This window comes from Triturus cristatus, chromosome 7 (assembly GCF_964204655.1).
Source record: "Triturus cristatus chromosome 7, aTriCri1.1, whole genome shotgun sequence".
NCBI classification, from domain to species: Eukaryota; Metazoa; Chordata; class Amphibia; order Caudata; family Salamandridae; genus Triturus; species Triturus cristatus.
This window is the reverse complement of record NC_140590.1, coordinates 1,159,541,267-1,159,557,963: the sequence shown is the minus strand read 5'-3', so window position 1 is coordinate 1,159,557,963 and position 16,697 is coordinate 1,159,541,267. Positions and strand designations below refer to the sequence as shown.

At 46.0% G+C, this 16,697-nt stretch overlaps 1 protein-coding gene across 1 annotated transcript in view; it reads right to left on the bottom strand.

Annotated features, from left to right (window-relative positions):
- LOC146811315 (uncharacterized) overlaps nucleotides 1–16,697 on the bottom strand; it is a 1,339,659-nt gene that overhangs the window by 331,341 nt on the left and 991,621 nt on the right. The window lies entirely within an intron of this gene.

Genomic DNA, 16,697 nt, shown 5'->3' with positions numbered 1-16,697 from the left:
CTCCTTTAATATTAGATAATATTATTGTTGAGACCTGGTCGAAATTTTTCAGTAACTTCATACCTAAATTCAGAGCAGGCTCTGCCCCGTATTCGTTTTGAATTTGTTTCAGGACATCAGGTATTACCGCCATGGACGGAACACCATGTGTTTTTGTGTAGATTGCAGCAAAGACGGTGCCCCAAGTGGTGCAGTCTTCCAGATGTGGTGTGATCCCCATTTGTAAACAGATTGTTAGAATTCTGTGTTTCTCATAAGGGCTAGTATTAGGAAATACTGCTTCGATTTGAGTAATTTTTTGAGCTATCCAGAATGGAATTTGTTCACGTTTTGTGGGCATTTTACCCATGACTGCGTGTAAAGTCTGTGGAGTGATTTTTAGCGCATTGCACTGGTGAGAGGTTTGTTTTGGAATTGTTATTGTTGGTTGGACTGTGAAAGTCCTCATGACATATTGAACCAATTGTCTATAAATTTTGATCAACTCTTTGAGTTGAGCAAGTAATTCTACATCTGTCATTTCTATAATGTCAGGATGAGGTGTGTAGCCGGCTAAAATCGGCCATGTTGCTCCTGGTCTACCTAGTGGACCAAGCCTGGTAATGTGATTGTAATATTTTAGGGTGCTTTTAAACCAGAGCTCATGCTCCTGGTATGTGAGTGGAATTTCAATATCCTCGAAAGAAATATATTCCTCAGGTGGTTCATCTTCTTTGTAGAAGTGAAACGTTTTAGTTACTGGATTTCATTCTGGGAATACTATCCAATAATAGAATACCTCTGTCTGGTGAGATTCTTGTGCCTCTATCACAAAAACTGCTCTACCACCTCTTGGTGTTAGGCCATGTTTTATAAGTTTTAGAGTGATGGCTTTCCTTAAATTTGGAGCCATGATTTTCGCATTTTCATCGGTTTCATCAAAACTTGTATAATCAAAAGCTGCTACGACTTTGTCGGGTACAGCTCCACCAGTATCGGTGTTAGTGCCGTTTTCGGTCATTGTTTAATGAAAGTTTCAGAGCAAGTTTCAAGGGAACAAAGATAAGGTGCACAATATTTTGGAATACTGTATCCTTCAACGTTGAACAAACCAAACAGCTTATACATAGGATTTTTGTCCTACTCAGCTATGGCGGATATTATCTCTACCCACTCCAGACGTCTTATGGAGTATTATGAGTAGGGGTCTCTGAGAAAAGCACGAGTTACTTCAGTATCTAGCGTTAAATTAATGCCTTACCAAACCGTTAGGCACCATGTAGTGTAGTTCCTATATCCCTGATAGGCTCTGCTCATTGGAATAATATACACTATAGTTTTGACATAGGACTGAGGTCAGTATGTCTCTATCACGTACATTAAACTTAATTACTTGTGTGTGCCAGCTAACTCAGAGGTCACTAGAAACTTCTCGAATATTCTTTTCTTTCAAATCTTTATTTCGACTCAAGGAATCATAAAAGAAATCATAAACATACAATCACAAAAAAAGGAACAAAATTACAATAATGAGAACATCTATAATCTAGAGTAGATACAGCAGCAGTTACAGGAGTATTTCAACATAAAATAACCACAGAATGAAGAATTTTAAATTTAAATTCGATAAATGAATTCTTCTAATATTCCATGCAGCTGCTAAGTACTTGGTGATGGCAAATACGATGGGGGGGGGGATAAATCACTTTTCAGCAGCCTATAGGCATTTAAATGGTGCCTAAAACCCCAATTCCTACAAATAGGAATTATCCACTTTTTCCTAGACTTAGTGTACGAGGGACAAAAAAACAATAAATGAATATCGTCCTCTAGCTTGCAGGAGCAAGCAGGACAGTTTTTTAGAGTGGGTGGGTGCCATTTACTGGAGAGGGCTCTTATTGGGAGTGCATTATATCTTCATTGTAGAAATAATTTTCTCAAGGTGATAGGATTAATATCATCCAGCACTGTTTCCAGGTTGTAATAATCCTTCATAGTTAAGAAGGTGATGGTCATTGGTCCCAGTTTATCACTTACAAGAGATGCAGAGAGATTGTAGTTGTGATATAATGCAACCAATTCTTTACGCGATATAGTTGCACAGGCCTCCAGAGGTTTTGTCCACAGGGTCAAAAGGCCCAACCTAGAAAGTTCGCCTTTGACGTACTTAAGCCATGGAATGTTGCATAGAGCTGGGTGTAGGTAGAGTTCCATAAGTTCGGAACGATAACTCAGGAGTTCAGGGGTTATCCAAAGGCGCCTCCAGAAAGTTAGGGGCTTCACACCAAGTTCCTCCTTTATTGGTCTCAAACCCATGTCGAGCCTCAGGGGAAGAAGCGGCGTACTTGTTGGAAGGGTAGCCAAGTTCCGTAAGAACTTGTTTTCTGTGGCGGTAATTTCCGGGGCACAATCAATGCCCCAGAGTTCGCCGCCATATGTTAAAGCCCCACGTGCCTGCATTTTATAGATTTCCAGAGGGGGACCGATAGGATGAGTCATGGATTGATTCCATAGTTTCAGAATACCCCCCAATGATGAGACCAAGACATTTTTTCATTCAAAGTTAGTCCCAGATACTCGAAAGTATGGACTCTCTCTAGGCTAATGCCATTTATGGTGGGGTTAGGGCGAAGAGACCTGGGGGGATTAAAGATCATGAATTTTGTCTTTGCCGTATTGATCTCTAGACCCCGATCAATACAGAAGGAGACAAAACCGTTTAAGACTCGTTGGAGCCCCATAGGGGTCTTAGATAGGAGCAGGGTGTCGTCAGCGAACATAATGGCAGAAATGCCAATGCCCGCAAGCCGTGGAGCATCTCTATTTGGCACATCGTTTAGATGAGAAATAAGACCATTTACGTAAAGACAAAACAGCGTGGGGGCCAAGACGCAACCCTGCCGTACCCCTCTTTCGACAGGGAAGCTAGCTGATAGGCTGCCATCTCTACCACATCTTACCTTCGCATAATTATTAGTATGAAGGCGGACTAATATGTGCAGAAGAGGACCCGGATGGCCTAAATCTTCTAACACAGTCCACAGTTTCGTGCGTGGGACTAAATCAAAGGCCGCACGCAAGTCAACAAAGACTGTGTAAAGGGAACCCCTGTCTATCTTTACTGTTTTCCAAAAGAGCATGCATAATCTAAAGATCTGGTCAGTTGTAGAGACGCTCTTTCTGAAACCAGCCTGGTAGTTGCTCAGAATCCCAGAGGTCTCTGTCCAATCCATAATACGGTCCAGGATCAGCCTCGAGAAGAGTTTCTGGGCGACATCTATCAGACTGATAGGCCTATAATTTCCAGGCAACAAGGGGGACCCTTTTTTAAAAATAGGCACAACTTCAGCACCGAGCCAGGTAGGAGGGACAGGCAAACCATCAAGGATTGCGTTAAATAATAATGTAAGATAAGGTACCCAAACTCTTGGTTCATGTTTGTACAGGTCTCCTGGGACTCCATCCAATCCGGGTGCCTTACCTGGAGGGAGCAAAGAAATTGCGAGTTGAATCTCACTCAGCGTGAAATTTATCTGATCCTGACCAGGTACAGCATATAATGGGGCCTCCGAAGCAAATGATAACCCCTTATAGAGAGAGCTGAAGTGACTTTCCCAAGCTTCAGGAGCAATATTTGTTTTTAGAATTGCAGGAGGTTCGGGTGTGCCATTTGACACAATCAACCAAAATCTCTGTGCGTCCCTAGATTGTAAGGCAGATGTTAAATTATCCCAATTTTCAGAAGCCCACTCCGATTTAGCATAGTGTATTAAGGATCTATAGATCTGTCTCTTGTGTTGGATGTCAGGCCTACAAGCTTTCTTTTTTATTGCATCCAACAAAGCACTCTTGGCCAATCTGCAGGTCCTATTGTACCAATGAGGCCGATTTGCAGATCCTTTTTTACAGGGGACAGTTGGATTTAGTAGACGAGACAATGTGGAGAATAGTTCCTCATTAGTGCTGGCCAATTTTCCGTAATAAGTGGAAGAGGAATACTGCTCTAAAATTTCTACTACATTGTTTAGTGCAAAGGCCACTACTGCGTAGACTTTGGATAATTCTTGCTGGTTACCGACCAGTTTATTCCATTTAATTCTACGTTTATTGTTTGTAAGAGTTGCTGAGTCTAATGTCTCCGTGTTAACTGATGGCACTAAATCAAGAGGGCTCAGACCCGCTAGGGAAACATCTAATATCAGGGGGTTATGATCACTCTCCCCCCTAGAGATCACCTGAAAATCAGAAACTCTATTCCATTCCTTAGTCTGTACAAAGATGTAATCGAGTCTGGCCTCCCTACCTGACCTATTAAATGTGGGCCTTGGGGGATTATCCGAGATGGTTCGTCCGTTACAAGCCCTAATCGAATGAACCATTGTCAGGGAAGTGATCTGGATAGCTAGAGGGGCCCAGGCCCTAACCATTGGGCCCGCCACCTGGGGAATATTCCAGATTTCATCCTCCTCAAGATTTATTTGGTCCACCAGCCCCTCAAGTGGTTCAAAATGAGAATTCAAATCACCAGCTATAAGGAGCATTATGCGATCGGGGATCTTGGTTAGGACATTCGACAGAGTATCAATCACCCTCGATTCCGCACAAGGATTCACAGGCCTAGCATACACATTAATCACCGCTAGCTTAGTATCTAAGCCCCAATCCAATATCAAACATAGAATATCGTCAGAGCCAGTTTCAAAGTTCGTAACAGTACATCCCAAATGAGTGGCAACCCAAGTAGTTAAACCTCCAGAGGGACGGCCTCGACCACCCCACACAGCCGCAATTGAATAAGTGGCAAAGCCTACTCGATGAGAATCTTGTCTTGCCCAAGTTTCTTGGAAACAACAAATCTGATGGAGATCTATAAAGGAGCCCCATATTGGACAATCAAGTTTACTGGCTAAGCCAGCTATATTCCATGAGAGGACTTTGTGTCTAGCTATACAATTAGAAGCAGGAGCGGGGGTTCTACAAAGAGGAGGGTCACACAAATTCAGCGAAGTAGTGGTGATAGAGGGAACAAAAGTAGAGGCAGAACAGGGGGACTGCTGTTTAAGAGGTGGAGACACATACGGGGAGGGAACAAGAACAGGAACCGCCTGCCCGAGTCAATCAACATCTTCAAGACAGGCATACCTGTTGTGAGTTAAATAGTCAACACGTGAAGGTTCGCCAAAGCGGGTGTGCCTCAGTCTACCTCTCATTGAATTAGCCCCAACTTTAGACCAATTACCATCCGACTCAACCTGAGAAAAAATGTCAGTTGGAGGATAGAATGAAGACAGTGGTAAGGGGTTAATAGAAGAGGTACCAATACTACCAATCCAATTAAAAATATAGGGAGCAGTTAGAGAATTGCTAAAATTAACCAAAATGCAGTCACCCTTAATATTCTTCGTAGTGCTTCCTAGCGAAGGAACCCTCCTAACCATTAAAACCTCCGACCTGATATTTGGGGGGAGAGGTCTATGCTTATTGAGCCAATTGATGACTTTATTTTTTAAGGAGGCATAGGATTCAGACTCAGGGTTGGTAAGTTCTGGGAACATAGGGTGAAGCTTCTGGAGGGAGATTAATTACATTTTTCCTATTTGCTCTAGCCATATTTGAGTGAATAATAGCACCTGAATCCCCAGGCATTTGACCCACGTCTATATATTTTGGATTAGGTACTGAAATGAGGTTCTTGGTTAAGATTTGTGATTGGCATTGGGCAGGAACAGAGGTAGAAGTTGGGGGAGCAGAGGATGTATGCGAGGGAAGATTAGGTGTAGAGTCTGGAATTCTTGGTGAGAGGATATCCTTTCTAGAGAGAGAATTTACCAAGCCTGAGGATGTGGGTCGAGAAAGAAAATGAGAGTCAATCTTACTCGTTTCACATGCGTCATGCGGTTTGCCTCTACTCTCAGATAAATTTACAGGTGCTGATAAGGCCCTTTCTATTTCTTTGAGCCTTACATCAATAGCATCAAACCTAGCAAACAGCGGGATCAAAAATCCCTTAAGAGCAGTATTTATACTATCAGTAAGTCGGGCATGCCCCTCATCGGGTCCGTGATCACGGTCAGAAACAAGTATAGGGGTATTAGGTTTCGGTGCAATTAATACCGATGGTAGTGTTGAAGTACCACTGGTAACTTGTACAGATCTGGTACGTGTTGAAGTAGATGCATTAACAACACTAGTATGAAATCTATCAAGTCTAGCTTTCTTCCCTCTCTTAATACTCCCCACGCGTTTGCTTTTAGGGACGGCGCCCTGCTTAATATACTGGGCACAAGTCGGCGTCAAATCGGGTGATAGCGGGTGCGTAATTTGATCTGTACACTCGGGGATAGATTGAAGAGTGTCTCTGCGTGAGGGGGAACTAGATCTTAGATCATGTAATACAGATTCAATTGTATGGTCAATACTATCCAATAGTGCTGCCTGTGAATCATCAAGGTTCGAAGGGGACCCTACAGTTGCAATTAAACCCAGTGAAGACCTCCGTGTGCTAACAATCCCATCAGATAAGCGCCTTTCTAACATATTCAGTTCCCCCTGAATTACAGAGTTAGCCCTAATGATGAAATTGTCCAGAGTACCAGATACAATAGGTTGGGGTCTTAATAATTTACTACGAGTATCCATGGTATCAGGCTTCCTCAGACACAAAGGCGTCAATGTAGCAAAGCAAAGGGACAGGGCCCAGTCCGGTCTTGATCGTGCTTGAACGGGCTTAAACGGGCCCACCCTTTGCCCAGGCTTCACCCCGGTCTGCGCCCCGCACGCGTCCCGCTCACGCGATAGTAGGCGTGAGTTATGTAGCGGGAGGGGGAGGGGCCGGGAAGAGTGACCAGGTGCGCTAAGCAATTTTGTGGCAGGGCACCCTGGGCCTCGCAGTCCCAGCAACACCAACAGGCTCCGAGAGTAGCAGCGCTGTGAAGAGTGTCCCAGAAGGTCCTCTATGCAAGGTAATTAAAATGGTTTTAAAACAGGAAACAAAGTCCGCGCCTACGAGCGGCTCCCGCGAAGCGGGGGCCTCGAGGCGTTATGTAGGCGAGGCAGTTGGAGGAGGGGCTGGGAAGAGTGACCAGGTGCGCTAAGCAATTTTGTGGCAGGGCACCCTGGGCCTCGCAGTCCCAGCAACACCAACAGGCTCCGAGAGTAGCAACGCTGTGAAGAGTGTCCCAGAAGGTCCTCTATGCAAGGTATTTAAAATGGTTTTAAAACAGGAAACAAAGTCCGCGCCTACGAGCGGCTCCCGCGAAGCGGGGGCCGCGAGGCGTTATGTAGGCGAGGCAGTTGGAGGAGGGGCCGGGAAGAGTGACCAGGTGCGCTAAGCAATTTCGTGGCAGGGCACCCTGGGCCTCGCAGTCCCAGCAACACCAACAGGCTCCGAGAGTAGCAGCGCTGTGAAGAGTGTCCCAGAAGGTCCTCTATGCAAGGTAATTAAAATGGTTTTAAAACAGGAAACAAAGTCCGCGCCTACGAATATACAAGAAGCGATTCGTTTCTGACAACCGCATAAACATGATAACTTTGTTTCCCTTAGAGTCGGAACAATCTCAGAACCGTGGAAACAATAGATAACAGTGAATCGTGCATGCTTCGTTTCTACAGAGTTGCACAGAAATAGAGAGACGGGTGTTTCAATAAAAAGGGTTTATTGAACAGTCTTATTTCTCATGCAAGAGATATGAACTGCTACAATCATAAGACAGGATGCGAAGTACAATACGTACAGGGTTTAGCAGTAAGATAAAATAATACTGCAATAGCATGGCTTGTAGCTATGACATATATTCATAAAATACATACATAAATAACACAGGCTAAAAATGTGAATACTCATCTGATGCTTCTAAATAGTTCTACCCCAGGGTACCTAACCTAAGTGTAGTACGAGGTAAGAAGTAGGTGCTGTTTTCTAAAGTATAGCTTGCTATAGTTTTAGTTTTGCCAAGAGTTGCCAAATGTTTCTCTAAGTTCTAGTCTGCTCCATACCTTAGAATGTAAGAGGTTGGAATCTCTTTCCGGGACTCGATATCTAACACCCCACAAGGGGAGTCAGAAACACTGGAGCTGGATTCTCTGCGAGGAGGATGACAGTGTCTGGTCAGTGCATCAGGCGGGAACTCGATCTCCTTCCGAACTCGCCATGGTGAACCGAAAGTAGGCAGTCGAACTGTACCGTACCGGAACCGTGGTTTGCCAGGGCAAGTGCAGGTATATTTATACCTTGAAGGTGTTTAGGAATGCCTGTATTGACGTAAAAGTCGGGCATCGGAACGTCATGAATGAACCCCTAAGGAATAGATGTTCATGCATAATAAATGAGTTCTTGGAGAAATCAATATTCAAGCAAGGGAAATTCTTAAAGGCTTAAGAGTCTGGTTTTCCAAGAACTCGTTGTGACGTGGATTAACGGATGTAGGAGACCATGCCTGTATTTGGTTAGCATGGACAATGCCTAAATAAGGGCTGGATTTTCTATACCTAAATAAGGGCAATATGAATTGTACCTATATAAGGACATAAATCGGGAAGCCTATATACGGAATCTAAATCTACACACAACAGGGAGGGAGCAAGTAACTCCGCTCCGCCACGGAGGTGGAGTTTTCCCTATCTCCGCGTTCGCCACGGACTGCGGAGTAGGCAAATCTCTGCAAACTCAGCTGGCGGAGCAGAGTTACCCGCCCTGGGTTAGTGATGATAGAGACCTTGTCGCTGTAGCTGTGAGGACCAGGCGATGCTATGAAAGACCAGGAGCCATTCACAAGCTCTCCCACATCAGAAGTCAAGAACCAGGGGGTCGGTGTCCAGAGGGAACACCAACAACCCTTGTCAGCAGCAACAGATGTGGAAGATGAAAAAGTCGCAGCGTTGGACAGTAATAGCGAAGGGACTCACCAAGTGCTTGAAAGTAACAGCAGGCCCGAGCAAGCAGAGAAGTTCCCTGAAGCCAAAGAAGACCCTAAAGAGAACCCACAGGCCGAAGGCACAGAAGTCGCAAGAAGACCTTCACCAGCTCACCAAAGATGCAGGCCCACGGTGTAGAGGATGCAGTGAGGACGGAGATCTTGGCAGGAAGAGATGCTGGAGGTGGGAGTTTCTGGTAGCGTGAAGATTTCTTAAGGACAGAGTCAACAAGTCCTAGCAACGGCAAGTCAATGCTGTGCACAAGGGGTCTGTTCAAGCGGTTCAAGGGATACTGGCCTCAAACTTGCTGAGAAGACAGTGCAGGCACAGAGGGAGTCGCAGAACCACCACCTGTGTTGCTGAGCTTTTCAGAGTCCTTGGGACCCCACTCCAATGGAGATTCCTTCAGGTGTCTTTGATGCCCACAGGCCTGGAGAAGCACCTGGATGAAGCACAGGCACAGACATCGCAGAAGACTGTCAGGTCGACCAGACTTGGAGCAACAGGAGTCTTACTTGATGCAGTCTCGGTTCCAGAAGAAGTCCAAGGTGCCCAGACAAAAAAGTTACTTACCTTTGGTAATGCATTATTTGGTAGGGGCTCTAACTAGCTGCAGATTCCTTACTTTTTAATTTCACAGGCATCATGCTGGATCTGGAAACTTTTGTTGAGCAATAGCCCTTGAGCATGCCGTCGGGTAGCTCCATTTGGCTCCGCGCTACGTCTACGACGTCAATAGCGTCGGTTATGATGTCACGGTCACCTATATAGGCGCAACCCAGGCGCGTGGACATCAGTTCTTTTCTTCCCGCACCAGTTAAGTGCTGATTCAGGAAGAGCTACCCCTCTGCCACTTTTTGACATGCCTTTTCTCTACGTTTTGTCGACTTTTTTCCAACTTTGTGTGCGAGTATGTCTTTGAGGATGACAGGGTTCAAGCCGTACAGTGCCTGCCACCGCATAATGTTGATTACCATCCCCCACCTCGTTTGTCTCTGGTGTCTTGAACATAACCACGATTCGAAGTTGTGCTCTCACTGTGGGGCTATGGCTCCGAAGGCCTTGCGGGAATGGGCCATGAAGGTCCTTGCAGCCCGGCAGTCGACACCGTCTAGCGAGACTCCACGGAGGTCCTGGTTCCGATCGAGGAGGTTGTGGGATCGCTCCAGGAGCCCAAAGTCCTCTTTGTCTCACTCAAGGTCTTCGGGACACTTGGGGGAGAGGCACAGCCTGACGCCTGGGAAATTCAAAGGTAAGAAATCTGCAGCTAGAAGTCTCTATCAGATGGCTAAAGTTGAAGTCTTTTTGGATCTGAATCTTGTCCCACGACAAATCTGATGAGCCACCCACAGGTAATCCCTTAAGTACCCTAGGGAAAGGTTGGGATGATTCAGGGATCCGTCCCAGAGGAGGGGCTAGACAGAGGGAAGGTTACTCTCATGTCCTTCGTCCAGTTTCACACTAGAGCGGGAGCCAACGGCTCCCTGAACTGGTACCAACTGGAGTATGCAAGGAGGGCACCAAAGTTGCTCTTCAAAGCAGTCTTGTGGCGCTGGCAAGTGCCCCCACCGCAGCCCAATACACTTAGTCCTGTCTGGGAGGTGGTCACACCTCCCTGCAACAGGAAACCTATTGTTCTACATTACCCTGTTCATGCTCAGCAGCAAGGGAAGAACAAAAGTTACTTACCTGTAATCTGTGGTTCTCCAGTATAGGTATCTTTCATAGATTCCCATGCCTGAATCAATCCCCGTCGTCGGACTGGGAATCCCACGGTACATAAAAAAAGCAATATATATGCATATAGAAACCATATCATAGGTAACCTAGAACCAGGAAGTAAAGTAGCCAGAAATCAAAATGAAAAAATCCTCCACTTTCATGACTCGTCCAAGTCATTATATATAGTCCAAACTACAGCCAATCAGGTGACAGCACCACCCAGAATGTTCTCCTCAGAGGCTCAGGCTCTCAGATTTTCTCGCACATGTGTGATCCAGAATGAAAAGAGCATAGAAGAGCCTCTGAGGGGAGGTGGGTGGGTTGCATGTGAATCTATGAAAGATACCAATACTGGAGAACCACAGATTACAGGTAACTTTTGTTCTTCTCCAGTATTGGGGTATCTTTCATAGATTCACATGCCTGAATCAGAGTAGAGAGCAGTAACTCGATAACAATACTAGCGATATTATCATCACAACATAAGCAAAAGCATATCACAGGCAATATGTAATCACAAATATAGATATTTCTATACATATATACAGACATATAGATATTTATATATGCATATATATATATATATATATATATATATATACATATACAAATATATATATACACACACACCAACAATCATAGAAGATCTGTATGTCAGAAAATAGCAAGAGGAGGAGGGAAGAACAGAAGCTCACCTTATTTAAAAAGATTACGGAGACCCGCCTGTCCCACAGACGTGTCGGCATCGCTGGCAGCTTCCAGACAGTAGTGCTTGGTAAAGGTGTGCCTGCTGGACCACGTAGCAGCTCTGCAGATTTGATGAATAGGCACACCAGCAAAGAGAGCGGTAGAGGAAGAGATTGCTCTAGTAGAATATGCTCTCGGAGTTGTCTGTAATGGTCTGCCTGCATGCTGATGACAGAAACAAATTGCAGCAGAAATCCAACAAGCAATGGACTGTTTGGATATTGGGTGTCCTGTACGCATCTTTCTATAAGCTATAAATAGCTGATCAGATTTCCATATTGAAGATGTCCTCTGTAAATAGAATTTGAGACACCTCTTGACATCAAGAGTATGTAAAGCCCTTTCCGCAGGTGATTGAGGATTAGGAAAGAAAGTCTTTAAAATGACCGGTTTGTTTAGTTGGAAGTCCGAAGGTACTTTAGGCATAAAAACAGGGTTAGTGCGTAGCATACCGAGTCCTTAGTGAACTGAAGGAAAGGCGGTTTAGTAGTGAAGGCTTGAATATCACTGACCTTCCTAGCTGACGTGAGAGCCAACAGCAGAGACACTTTCCATGAAAGAAACTTCAAATGTGTCCTATGAAAAGGTTCAAAGGGGTGTCGCATGAGTTGTGAGAGCACAACATTAAGATGCCAGGATGGAGGTGGATGGCGGATGGGAGGAAACATGTGAAACAATCCTTTGAAGAACTGCTGAATGATCCTAGAGGAGTACAGAGAGTTGAAACCATGCTGTCGAAATCTTGAAATGGCCGCTAAAAATACTTTAAGAGTAGAATGGGAAAGGCCTGATCTTGCCAAATGTAAAAAGAAAGGCAAAATCTGTTCTGGTTTTGCATGGATTGGATGAATGTTGGCGGCTTGACACCACAGGCGAAATCGTCTCCATTTGAGCCAGTATGTCTTTATTGTGGAAGGCGCTCTAGCATTGGCCAAGACTTCCCTACAGTCCGAAGGAATGTTTAAGTGAGCGAATTCAAGGTGCTCAGGTGCCAGGCCGCTAAGCGCAGAGATGCAGGATCCGGGTGGCAGATCTGTCCCTTCTGAATGGATAGAAGGTTCGGTATTAGTTGCAACTGAATGGGATCGCATTCGGAGAGAAGGAGAAGTTCGGTGAACCAGAACTGGCGAGGCCACCTGGGAGCTATGAGTATTAGGCGACAAGGTTCTTTCTTCATTTTCCAGAGAACCCTGGGAACCAACGGTATCGGTGGAAAAGCGTAGGCATAAATCCGCGACCAGCTCATCGAAAATGCATTCCCGCACGATCCCTTGTGGGGAAGCCAACTTGCGAAGAATGGGCATTTGCGGTTCTGACTGGTCGCGAACAAGTCCAGATCGGGTCGACCCCACTTCTGAAAAATACGATCCAAAGTTGGTTGATGGAGCTCCCATTCGTGATTGGAAACTGTCGACCTGCTGAGGGAATCCGCGAGGATGTTGGAAACTCCCGGGACATGGATTGCTGTTAGACTTATCCGATGTCGGATCGCCCAATCCCAAATTTGCTGGGCTTGCTGAGTCAGTAAAACGGATCTTGTCCCTCCTTGTTTGTTCAAGTAATGCATACTTGTCGTGTTGTCCGTTCGGATCAGCACTGATGCTCCGAGAATGATGGTGCGAAAATACTTTAGGGCCAGGAAGAGAGCTAACATTCAAAAAGGTTGATATGCCAAGTCCGTTTTTGAGCATCCCATTTGCCGCTGACGGTGAGCCCTTGTAGATGCGCTCCCCATCCTCCGAGGGAGGTGTCCGTGATGATGACGAAACTTGGAGCTTCCACAAGAAATGAGCAGCCTGCTGTCACGTTCTTTGTGTAAATCCACCAGTGTAAGGCTTCCCGAATCCGAGAAGTGATGCGGATGTGATCGTCGAACGATCCCGAAACCTACAACCACTGTTTGTTGAGCTCCTCTTGCAGAGGTCTCATCTTGAGACGGCAGTTGGGGACCAGGGGAATGCAGGATGACAGCATCCCCAGAAGTGACTTGAACTGTCGGACTGAAACGTACTTTCTTGATCGCAACAGTTGGACAAGTTTGCAAAGTTTCAGTTGTCTTTCATTTGAGACACAAGCTTGTGTCAGCAGAGTGTCTATGGTGGCTCCCAAGAACGTTCTTCTTTGTGATGGGCTGAGGTAAGACTTGTCGAAATTGACAGAGAGGCCCAGAGATTGGAAAAGAGACAGACATCTCTGAGTATGGGCGTTTGCGACTGTGAAAGAATACACCTTAATAAGGCAATCGTCTAAATAAGGAAAGATTTGAATTCCCTCCAGTCGAAGGTGAGCTGCCACCGGTGCTAAGACCTTGGTAAAGACACGGGGTGCGGAACGTAGTCCAAAAGGAAGGACTTGGAACTGGAAGTCCCTGCCAGCCACTCTGAACCTCAAGAACTTTCTGTGTCTGGGGAGAATTGGCACATGAAAATAAGCGTCTTGGAGGTCGAGGATGGTCATGTAATTCCCCGCCGTGAGGAGCTGAAGAATTTCTTGAAGAGTCAGCATCCGGAAGGATAACTTTTTTAGATATTTGTTGAGGGAGCAAAGATCTAAAATAGGGCACCATTCTCCCGATTTCTTTCCTATTAGAAAAATTTGGAATAGAAAACAGTTCCTCTTTGCAACTGAGAAACTACCTCGATCGCTCCCTTTCGTAACATCAAATTTATTTGGGAAAAAAGCTCTGTGAGGTGAGCGGGATGTGGTCCTTTGGGAGGATTATTCAGAGGAAGTTTTACAAATTCTAGAACATGACCTCTGGCCACAATGTCCAAGAACCATTTGTCTATTGTTATAGCTGACCAGTTTGAGTAAAACCGGAGATTCTTCCTCCAACTTTTAAAGGGGTAAGCGGTAGAGCAGGTGGCAGGTGGCAGATGTCACTGCTTTTTAGACGTATCACGTCCGCGGTAGGAAGACTTTCTTCTGTTTTGCGAATAAGAGGTAGTTGGTTGTTGCCTGAAGGATTGCTGACGCTGAGATGAGTAACGTTGGTTACTCTGATAGGACTGATATTGTCTTTGCTGATTATAGCCTCCTCGACCAGAGAAGGATCCACGGCCTCTAGCGCCACGAAAAGGCGGTTTCCGAAACTGAAGAGTACCGAGAGATCTTGCTGTCTCGGTATCCTTTTTAATGGCCTGGAGGACCTCGTCCACATGCTGACCAAAAAGAGACTCGCCGTCAAAAGGCATATCAATTATTTTAGCCTGAACCTCCTGGCGAAATGATGTAGCCTTTAGCTAGCCCTGTCGCCGCAGTACTGCGGCACCTGCCGGCTGTCGAAAACCTGTAGACGCAACATCCACAGCCGAATCAATAATCTCAGCCGAGATTTGTTCACCCTCCTGAAGGATTTTTAGCGCCTCAGACTTAGAGGACTCAGGCAACATGTCGATGTAGGGAGAAACGTACGACCACATCTGTCTATCATATCGACCTAAGATGGCCAGTGAATTAGCTGCACGGACGGTTATTGCTGCCATGGTCGAAACGTTCTTTCCAATAGCGTCCAGACGCCTCCCATCCCGATCAGGAGGAGCTGACAGTGGAGAAGAGGGATTCCGCGCTCGACGTTGAGCTGCTTGGGCGATTACGGAATCTGCCTTAGGCTCACCTAACAGACATGCTGGTGAATTGTCTGGTGCCTTGTATTTCTTCTCGAGGCGGGGCAAGACCGCAGGAATAGAAGCAGGAGCTTTCATAACCTTTAGTCCTTCCTGCCAAATAAATTCAATAATAGGAATCAACCGTATCTGCTTCCTCGGCTGATCTGTAAAATCGTAAAGGAAACAATCATTCTTCTTTGTTTCCATAGGAAGGAGGAACCGTTGTGTTGCCCTCTCCATGAGAAGATGAAAACCTCCGATGTCAACTGGAGGAGAATCAACCGGAGCAGGAGGAGATGGAGACGGAGTTTGTATTTGGTAGTCGTCCCACTCTGTCATGAGTGATCTGTCATCCAGTTCACCTTCCTTCCTATCGTCATCCGTGGTGTGAGCGTCCTGAGAGTGATGCGAAGGTACCGGAGAATGTGGTCTGGGCGACCTCAATGCTGATGAAGATTGAGGAACAGGTGTAGGTGGTATAGAAGAAGCCGATTCAGATGGAGGGAAACGGCGATAATAATCGTCCAACATGTATTGCAGATTATTTAGAAGAGCCATAGGCATTTGGGCCGTAGGAATTGGATCTGAAGCTGAAGGAACAGTCTCCTGTAAGAAATCCTCTTCTTGATCCACATCCTGATATTTAATGAAGAGCTCGGAAGGTCTCCTGGCAGTACGAAACCGATCACCCTCATCCGATTCTTCATCATCCTCTTCATAATCCAGCAGGTAACACAAGAGGAACCTTAGAGGGGGAGGTGTGAATTGGAGAGAGAACCTCCAAGGAAGCCCCACGTCTTTGTAGCAAAGACAGTGTTGCTGTCGACGGAGGCAACTGTGTAGACGGTGCCGTAGATGATGCAGACGATGTTGTTGGCGTAGACGAAGACCAAACCTGAAGAGCCGTGCATGAAGACAGTTGTAGCGTTGACGAGGTAGCCGTCGACGAGGCAATCGCCGACGAGGCGGACGACGATGAAGTGATCATCGCCGAGACAAACCTCGACGACTAAGCGGCCGTCGACGAGGCGGCCATCGATGAGGCAGCCGTGCATGCGGCAGCCGTTGACGAGATTTTTTCATTATCGTCGTCGAAGGAACGTCGACGGTAGATCTCACCTCCTTTGTCGGCAAGACTGGCTTCACGGAGACGGATACCAGCGTTGACGGCGATGATGCCGACGACATTATCATCTGTGGCTTCGGCGACGAGAAGGTAGCAGTCGACGTCGTCGTCGCGCCGACGGTAGGCTTCGTCGACGAAGACATCGTCGTCGAGCTCGTCGACGAGGGACCCTGTTTCTGAGGTAAATCTCTGTCAGAAACTTGTTTTGAAGTCTGAGACTTCACAGTCTTTCTCGGGGGTGTAGAAGGAAGAGTTTTACTCTTAGAAGGTGGAAGAGCCATTTTTGAAGTAGAAGGCAGCTCAGCACTCTTAGAAGTGTGCTGTTTTTTCGACACCTTAGCCCCAGAAGAAGATAAATCCGTGTCAGCCGTCCTCTTCCTAGAGGAAGTAGTCTCAACAGAGGCAATACTCCCAACTTCAGATAAGGGATTGTCCTGATCTTTAATCTTCTGTAGCCACAAAAGACTCTGTCCCTCAGAGTCTTTTGTGGGAAAGTTCTGCAGATCTTGCAGTCTTTCACCTGGTGGTCAGGATACAAGCAGTAAATGCACTTCTTGTAGGGATCTTCTGAAAACAGTCTGAGCTTCCCACAAGATTCACAA